The sequence below is a fragment of the Microtus ochrogaster genome, chromosome 6, assembly GCF_000317375.1.
Source record: "Microtus ochrogaster isolate Prairie Vole_2 chromosome 6, MicOch1.0, whole genome shotgun sequence".
NCBI lineage: Eukaryota > Metazoa > Chordata > Mammalia > Rodentia > Cricetidae > Microtus > Microtus ochrogaster.
In genome coordinates, this window is record NC_022013.1 from 79,883,931 (window position 1) to 79,894,187 (window position 10,257).

Here is a 10,257-nt window from a genome sequence, read left to right on the forward strand (position 1 = left end):
CTCTCCACTTTTGCTAGGAGTCTTAGCTGGGGTCATCCTTGTGGACTTTTGGAAATTTCACTAGCACCAGTTTTCTCCCAAAACTCACAATAGCTTTCTCTATCAAGGTATCTCTTTCATTGCTCACTCACTTTGTCCCTCCCCCAACTCGATCATCCCATTCTCTCATTTTCTCATGCCCTACCCCTTCCCTTCTGTGACCTCCTGACCCCCAGCTTACCCAGAAGATCTCATCTATTTCCCCTTCCCAGGGTGATCCACACATCCCTTTTAGGGTTCTTCTTGTTACCTAGGTTCTCTGGAGCTGTAGATTGTAGTCTGTGGTTATTCCTTTCTTTATATCCTGTATCCACTAATGTGTGAATATATGCCATGTTTTTTTCTGAATCTGGGTTATTTATTGCCTTGCACAAAACTCAAATCCAAGAGGATCAAAGACCCCAACATAAATCCAGGTACACTGAACCTCATAGATGAGAAAGGTGGAAGTAGCCTTGAATGACAGGAGATCACTTCCTAAATAGAACACCAGCAGCACAGACACTCAGAGCAACAATCAACAAATGTGACCTCCTAAACTGTAAAGCTTCTGTAAGGCAAAGGACATGGTAAATAAGACAAAATGACAGCCTACAGAATGGGAAAATATCTTCACCAACCCTACATCTGGTGGGCTGATCTCTAAAATATATGTAGAACTCAAGAAACTAGACACCAAATACCAAATAATCCAATTAAAAAATGGGATACAGATCTAAACAGAGAATTCTCAACAGAAGAAATATCAAATGGCACACACTTAAGGAATTGCTCAACATCTTTAGCCATCAGGGAAATGCAAATCAAAATGACTCTGAGATACCATCTTACACCAGTCAGAATAGCTAAGATCAAAAACACTAATGACAGCTTATGCTGGAGGGGATGCAGAGTAAGGGAAACAGTCCTTTATTGCTGGTGGGAGTGCAAACTCGTACATCCACTTTGTAAATCAGCATGGCAGTTTCTCAAAAAAAAAAAATAGGAATCAGTCTACTCAAGACCCAGCAATACCTTGGGCACCCAAAAGAGAGCAGGAAGAAGTTTGGAGAGAACTATGCCAAAATTCCCAAAATGGTTGCTTATAAATATTTGTTTTCATTTAAAGGGGGATATGCTATAGAGATAGATACTTTGCAATGGTATGAATCTTGGTCTATTGATACAAATTTTAAGGTTGATTTTGTTATATGTGTATATATATATATACATATATACATATACACACACACACACACACATATATATATTTCTGCTCTTAAGGTATTGTGTTTGTGCAGCTCATTTAAAAGTGTAATGTATAATTAAGAAATACAGATTAATAGATAGTCATTTATAGCAGTCAAACTTGTAGTCATGTTAGGTTTTCAAGATGTACAGAAATATATTTCAGGTGGATTCTTCAACCCCTTCAAAGACTAAAGAATATGGCATTTAAAAAATGAAAACAAAAGAAATTAGGACTTTTCTTGACAATGAGACACTTCTGCTCCTGGCAACACCAATCTACTTCAAGAGGAAGATGCACATTGAAGAGGCTCCTTATAGAGTTGGCTAGCCATTTGGGCAAGAAATTGCTCTTGACTGGACTGCTTGATGTTATGCTATATAAACTGGACTAGTAGGAACCACAGAAAAATGACTGCTAAAGTTGCCTAAAGAAGGTGAGACAGTCCTTCAGAGTTCCTGCTTCATGAAAGAGTCTGCTAGACATTCTCCAGGATACAGAAGAAAGTGACTGACAATGTGACAATATAGGTGAAAGTGTCTTTGAAATTTCCTGCTTTATGGAAAAGTCTGCCAGATGCTATGGGTCTGTAGGCTGAAGATGGGTGCCCAAAGGTTACAGAAGAACCTTGGGTGACTGTCCAGGCAGTGAAATGTCTCTGTAAATTCTGGAGTTTTGGAACTTGCTTACAATGCACTTCCTGTTTACTCAGATAATATATCCTTCTGGAGTCTTTTATGGAGTTGAAGAATAGATAGGTATGTTTTCCTTAGTTATGATGAAAGATAAAATAGATATAAATATTGTAACTGTAATTCTTGCTTGATACGTGTTTTATTATATGTAATTTTAGTGTGGTCTAGTTAAAACCTTCCTTTTATTTAAACAGAAAATGGGAAATGGTATGGGAAGCCCTTCTGTCTATGTGTTGCTTTTATTGGTTAATGAATAAAGCTGTTTTGGCCAGTGGCTTTGCAGAATAGAACAAAGCAGGAATTCCAAGCAGATAGAGGGGGTAGAGAGAAGGCAGAGTCAAGGAGAAACCATGGTGCTACCACAGGAGACAGATGCTGGATGGAGCCTTACCTGTAAGCCACAACCACATGACCATACATAGATTAATAGAAGTGGGTCAATTTAAGATAAAAGAGCTAGCTAGGAATATGCTTAAGCTATTGGACAAACAGTATTACAAATAATATAGTTTCTGTGTGATTATTTTGGGTCAGGGTAGCCAGGAACAAACGAGTAGTCTCCACCAAAAGAACTTCAACTGATAAAATGCCAGGTTTGCCCATAGAAAAGCCTGTGGTACATTTTATTTTTTGATTATTGGTATGGAAGGGCCCAGATCATGATGGACAGTGCTGCTCTAGGGCTAGTGGTCCTTTCAGAATGTTATAAGAAAGCCAGCCATAAGGAGCAAGCCAATAAGCGGCACTCTCCCATAACTCTGCATCAGTTACTGCCTCTGAGTTCCTGTTTGCTTGAGTTCCTGCCTTCCCTCAGTAATGGAATGTTACCTGGAAGTCTAAGATGAAATAACCCTTTTTCTCACCAAGTTGGTTTCGGTCATGATGTTTTTTCACAGTGCTGGAAGCTATAACTAAGACGTATGTGCTTCTGTGTCTCCAGGTTTACTCATCCTTTCAGTCTCTCATCTGCTATTGGATATTTCATTGAATTCTGCATCATCACGCTCAGTGATAGTGAGAATGAAATTCTACATGATGATGACTTAAAATATGAACCATCCTCGGCGATAACATGAAAGACTCTCAGAAACATTATGTAAGCAAAAGAAATGGATAATAAAAGACTGTATGCTATACTACTACAGTAGTACGAAATCAAGGGCAAGTAGTGGCAGAGAAAAGATTGACTGACTGACACAGCAGATGCTGGCAGAAAAGATTGTCAAGGAACCACAACCGTGAGCGTGGAGAATGAATCTTGTCCTGGTTGGAATGACATTCATGTCTGTAAACACTTGTTAAACTCATTGACATTGTGTAACTAAAGTCAGGTGTGAGAAGGGTACATTTTCAGTAACGCTCTAAATCTAGGTATGTATGGTACCTGCTGTAACCTTAGCTTCCAGGAGGCTGAGGTAGGGTGGACAGACCTTGTATTTGAGACTAGTGTGGGCTACACAGTGAGTTCAAGGCCAACATGGGCTACATAGTGAGACTTGTCATGGAAAAAAAAAAAAAGCAAGAGCTGGGGGCATAACTTCAGGACCAACATGTTCAAGACCCTGAGTGTAACCTTTTTGCTATCACTAAAATAAAAAAAAGCAAATCCTAATAATAAAAAGTCAGCCAACTTACTCTAGTCTTCCTGTGCTCTTTAAGTCAAATGTAAATGTTTCCATTCCTTCTGTTGAGGTAACCTTTACCCAGCGTATTGAGAAATTTAGTAACTTGTGCATTTTATGTCCTAAAGTTCTATTTGGAAGCGCACACACACACACACACACACACACACACACACACACACACACACCACACATACACACTCACCTATCTCTTTTCGTTTTGCTCTTGTTGCCTTTTTCTTTTCGGAATGTAAGAAGTATATTAAAGAGAGCGATTCTAATAACTTTGTTGTATAATTCTGTCACCTGTCATTTCTAGTACCATTTCAATTCAATTTTCTCTGGTTCTGGCTCATGTTTTTTTCTACATCTTTGCACACATTTGATTGAAAACAGATGTGAATGTTTCATGTTGGCAGGTTGGATTTTGTAGTATTATCTTAAAGATTGCCATAGTTTGGCTTGCTTTTCAGGAACTTCATATCTATTTGACCCTAGTGGGTCTCCTTTTTTTACTTCCCTAGTGAGGCACAGAGTAGCATTTTGCTCAGGGATACCGAGCCATACTAAGGTGATTTTTTTCCAAGGGCATCCTATGCCACAGGGACTAGAGTAAATGCCTATCCCCAGCAAAGTCCAGAACTCACGTTACTCTGGTCTTGCTTTCTGAAGCCTCCCACCCCCAGCTCATAGTCATGGTCTTTCCTCCACAGTCATATTGCTCAGCCAATGGCCTTTTCTCATATCTCTGAGCTTTCTCTGAGACTGCCTTCCCTATTCTCTTTTTGTGTAATCTAGATACCATAATCTCCCTGAACCCTTACCTCTCTCTAGCTTTTCAGCGTAGTGCAACCATCGTGCTCTCTCTCGATTCCACTCTTCTGAATACTGAATGGAAAACCCAGACAAATAAAAACACACTTCAGAATAGACCACAGTTTGGCAATCAGGTATAATACCTTCAGTAGCCAAATGATTCTCTGCTGTTTTGGCTGCTTGGGTGAGTGTAGCCTTTTTTTCCTATGGAGCAAATGTCTCTTCTGTCTTGCTCATGGTCTTTGCTTACTGTGGCTGTACTACAACAAAGCTGCCTTTCTTTCTGTAGGTGTCTCCTCTTCTGCCCTCCTTTGTCTGTTTGATTCGGTGGTCTGATTTGGCTGAACTCTTTTTTCTGAGTTTTAGTATAGTATGTGGGTTAGATGATTGGTCCACTTTGATTTTTAGGAAGCACTCATAAGTGTTATAAGATGCCAACAGGCCTTGAGGAGGTTCCAGAAGGGACTATTGAAGATACCATATATCTTGTATTGTCTGTACAGTCTACAAGTATTAACTAAATTATTGAATGGGTAGGAAGGTTGAGAAGTTCTGCTTTGAGGAGAGCACTCAGCTAAGCCTCCTCTGTGCTTCCATCATGTGTCCTTTCCATCACCTGGTATGTCTTCTCTTTTGTTCCTTTGCAAATCAATCTGGAGTTAGATAATCACAGGTGGGCAGATCCTTTATTGTTGGATGACGTATGGCGTTTCATTTTCAGTAGCATCTTATCTCATGCCAGCTAAGCACCTCATGTCGTATTATCTCATGGAACAGCTGTGAAAATTCAATGAGACTTCTACGGGGCCCTCAAACCTAGAGCCTGTATATAGGATTTGTTTAGGGACAGATATGTATCATTTTTATACCCTCATGATTGATTCTATATTTAGACGTATCTCAAACTTCAAAATTTACTTTAAAATATTTTCCCTTTCTCAGCAGAAGTTCTTCCTTGTTTTTATAATATTAGTAGCATTAAGGGCCAGGCAGATTGAGTGGCATACACATATTAAGGTTTGGTAATTTATGACCAATCTTCACAGAGGTTTTGTTTTAAAAGATGAGTTCATTAACCCCCTAAATGTTAGGGTTAAATACATGGATCTTTAGACAATCTGATTTAGGTGCCAGACTACTCTACAGGAATGTTCATTTAGGATAAAATTTCAGGGAGTAACTTAGACTCCTTCCACATTGGACAATTCCAATCAGTACTGTCAATTTCAAGTTTAATGTCTATGACTCCCAGAGGTCAAAGACCATGTAGATGTACTGTTTTTGCTGATAATCATCAACCATCAAATGTTTAAAAGATGGAGCAGCTAAGTTCACAGCCTGAAGACTGGAAATGTTTTCAAAGAGAAATGATACCTGAGGTTAAGCTATGTACTGCGTTCTGCTCAGCAGCAGGGATGGATGTGACTGGGGTAGTGAGGGATGAAGAAAAGACAGATAGATGGACACATGGACAGAAAGCTGGAATTTGATGTTTGGGTTCTAAGCTAGAGAAACCACAGCACCTCAGAAGTTCAGTGTGTTTATTATATAGAGCTGAACAAGGAGACAAGGTTATTTCACATAGCTAAACAAGGGAGTGGAGTTATTGCATATTGATAAAGGCCGAGACAGGGTTTATGATACACAGCTGGATCAAGGGGACAGTTTTACTTAATTTCTGTAGAAGAAATCTCTGTAGGGCCATAAATATCCAGGAGAGAAAAGCTATGGTGGACAATTTGTGTACATAATATCAACAGCCACACCATATCAACATAGACCAGAAGGGAAGGCTTTGACATTTTCCTCTGAGCCTCACCCTGGGTAGAAAGCTTTCTGATTCCTTCATGGGTCTGAAGCTCTGATGTCTTTGACATGGACATGTTCATGCCAACAATAAAAGTCCACTCAGGACTTTACTTACTCAGGGCTCGAATAGCTGATATTGTAGAACAGAGCATATTTTCAACATTGAAGAGTTTATCTGTTTGATGATTTTGTAATATTCATTGATGGGAGTGCCTCTTTGCATAAACACAGAATACTGACCATGGCCTGGTGGCCCAAAGACACTCAAGCACTGCCCTGTCCCCATAGCCTTGGGTGGGTGGGTACCACTGCAACAAATAAGTGTGTGATGGAAAGGTGGGAAGGATAGAAAAATGGAGTGGTGTCGTGTGTGCACTATGGAGAGATGGGACTGGAGATGTGATGCTGGTGACAGGTGAAAGACAGGGTTGAGGTCTCCATGCTTTCATTGCCCAGTAGGATTGTTGGAATGATTGGTATACAGCAACCTGGAGCTTCTGCAGATGCAGGCTCAGTCCTCAAACCTTATGCCTAGCTGTGGGATCCCCCTGGCTCTGTCCGAGATGGGGAAAGGTTCACTTTCTGAATTGGACCTTCTCAAAAGACCACCATGATCTGAAATCCTACAGGAGGCCATGTTGGTGCCAGTGGTCCATGCTGCTGTCCCAGACTACAATGAAGCCTAAGATTCATGCGGATGTAGACAGCCTGTGCTGGTGCCTGATGCCTTGGTGATGTCCTCAGCTGTTGTCGCCTCAGGGAACTGTGCTGATGTAAGACCATGTTGAGACTTGTGGTCAGTATAGGCACTGAGGGTCATGAGTGGGGCAGTGGTCCTGATATGGCCAAGGGCTGTGTTGATGTCTGCAGCCTGTGTAGCACTGAAGTCCTTGCAGATGTTTGTTGTTGGGCTGCTACCTGAAGTCATGCTAGTGTCCATGGTCCTGGATCTTCACTGGCCCACAGCATTGCTATGTAGGTGGTGGTTTGGGTGTTGGGTGTCTGCCCTGCTTCAGTTACTACAAAATGTTCCTAAACTGGTGGTTTCTGATGCAAATGCAGGTGGAAAAGGACTCATCCTCCATTGGGAGGGAGGCTGGCCGTGAGGAATTTGCCATGCTCCGGTGAATATATGGACAACACGAAATAACTTGGTTCTTTACGGTGGAGGGGTGTTGAGCTGAAGGGGAGGGGGATGGACATAGGAAGACTGGGAGGTAAACATGATCGGGGTGTATGATGTGAGGTTCCCAAATAATAAATAAAAAATAACTTTAAAAAAGAATTTGCTACCATCAGCGCTATCTGCCATTGATTCATTTTGCCTAATTAAATATTAGCTCACATATGTCTGATTTTCTTAAATCCAAATTTTAATAAGCAAAAAATAAAATAAAATAAATAAAAATACTGACTGCCAGAAGTACGTTCAGGGTCATTTAAAAGGTTTTAGAAACTCTGCTCTAATTCCAAGTCAAAATGCATTAATTATCAGTATTTTCTTTTAGGGATTCAAGTGGCAACACAGATATTTTTAAAGAAAGAAAATATTCTAATGTCATACAATCTAAAGTCACATTAATTACAGATTTACCTGTTGAGGAATGATGTTAGGAAAATACTAAGTTTTCTATATTTAAGGCATATGTTTCTAAAAAAGCAGAAATGTTGTATGTGTAGTAAACATAATGTGCTATAGTTTCCAGGCAGTGTCAGCTAACAATCCTTAACGGGAGTGCCTGAAGAGCACTTCACAGAGCCTGGTGACACCGTATGAGGCGGTGTGAGAATTGATCTCAGAAACACATCAGATTCATCATACATTGATTTTTAAATTAATATTTTTCTTTAGTGTTCAGAAACCTTTGTCATTGCCGAGATTTTTTCGACTCTCGTGTTCCTTTACATGACCTTCATGTGGTTCATGATCCACAGTTTAAGAAGCTTTGTCCTCAAGGAATCAGGAGTGCCCAGGTCTGTCCCTTTCTTCCTCCTCAGCTGTGTGCTGACCACTTTCTCCTCCAGCGGTGGAGGAGTAGGTGTTGGAAGAGAAGATTTGCCAGAGGCAATCCAGATGTTCAGCATTTACTGGATCTCTGTGGACTGGTCACCCTCCTATCCTCAACTACCCTGTCAAACTTCTGGTTGGCCCTTCTCTGCCTCTACTGCTTGGGAACATCTTGCTCCCTAGTTAATTTTACCATTGTTTCGGGCTGTGCAGCCGAGTGGAAATATTACACTCTGTGAAAACCTGAGGTCAAGACAATTTCTTTCTAGGAAAATTATAACCTTTTGTATTGACATTGGGATTTGGGGATTAGGAAAGGGAGGGGGAAGTAACTGGGGTCCCTAAAGCCCTTGTCTCTATCTAGAACATCAGAGAAAGACTGTGAGTTTATTCTCCACAGAAATATGGCTTCCCATCTCTCAGGCCCCAAAGAGAATGCAGAACTTTTTACAAGTCACACTGTCAGAGGTATTTATGTTGAGTGGCATGTTGTTTGGGTTTACTGGTGACTTCTCTGAACTTAGCAATTTCGTTCCTGATTCCAGCATGGAGAGCACCATATTAGCTACTTCTCCACTTGCTATGACAAAATACCCGACAAACATAGCCAATGAGAAAAAGGGATTCTTTTGGCTCACAGTTTAAGGCCACAGTCCCTCATGATGGGGGAGGTCTTTGGTGCAGGAGCCGGAGGGAGCTGGCCGAATTGCATCCACCATCAGGAAACAGAATCAAATGCTGCTCTTCAACCCCTCTTCTTTCTGTTCAGTCTAGGACCCAGTCCATTAGATGCTATCACGGCCAATTATGGAGGGTCTTCGTACTCAACCTCATCTACATGTCATGTGATCAGAGGCTTGTCTCTTGACTGATTGTAAATTCTGTCAAGGTGATGATAATGACCGTCCCAAGCATGTTCACTCCATGTCACAGTCGTGTTCCAGGTGCAGGTCTTGCATTGGACCAAACAAAACAATGGCTGCTTCATGTGGCATTGTATCAGTTGTTTTCCTTGCTGAGGCAAAGTTTAACAAAGTCAACCTAAGGAAGGAAGGGCTTATTATGACCCACAGTTCAAAGTGCAAACCATCCTGACAGGGAAGCCACGGTGGCCAGAGTATGAGGCAGCTGGTGGCATTACACATACATTTGGGAAGCAGAGCGTTGAGTGCTGGTGTTCAGTTCACATCCACCTTATTATTCAGTCTAGATATCAGCCCATGTGGTGATGCCATCCATGTTCAGTGTGGGTCTTCCCACCTCAGCTCAATCTAGAAGCTTCCTCTTGAAAATGCCCAGGGCTTTGGATCCTCACTGATGCTAGAGTCTGTTAAACTGACAATATTCACTGTTACATTGTATCTGGAGAGCTCAGGGTTATTGTAAAAAGTTTTTGAGCCAGAGGCATCTGAATTCAAACCCATTCTGTCTGTTATTATCTTCATGACCTTCATTTTCTCATTTACAAGCCAAAGGAAATGGCGCCTTGAAGGTTGATATAATTTTAAGTGTATATCTGTCTTTTAATTTGTTATAGGCATTTATTTTTCACTAAATGAATGCTGGCTGAATATTAATGCTATCTTTGAAGAAAATTATTCCACTTTGAAGGGAAGTGGTACCTAGGTTGAGAGAGATGCAAGGAAGAGAGAAAGAAGTAGGTAACCATGACAGCCGATGGAGGATGTTGATGCAGCAGGTGTTGGGAGGGTGGAGGATACAGGGGATGCTTCTAAATTTCCAGCTCTTCCAGGCTATTCAGCTGTGCAGAACGCCCCTTGTCAGTTCCAGGCTGCTTTTCTCTGAAAGCATACCCACAACAGGGTTATTTCCAACACATAATCAGTATTAACAGTCTGGAATTACTAGCTTTTTAAAGTGTTAGAATGAGGTTTCCATGGAAATGGCTCGTTTCTCTACACCTTTGTCAAAGTTTGAGGTATACTAACTCAAACCATTCCTTCCCTCTCTTTTTCCAAATCTCAGTCGCTCTGCGTGTCATTCCCTTTCTTTTTTATTATCTATCTATCTATCTATCTA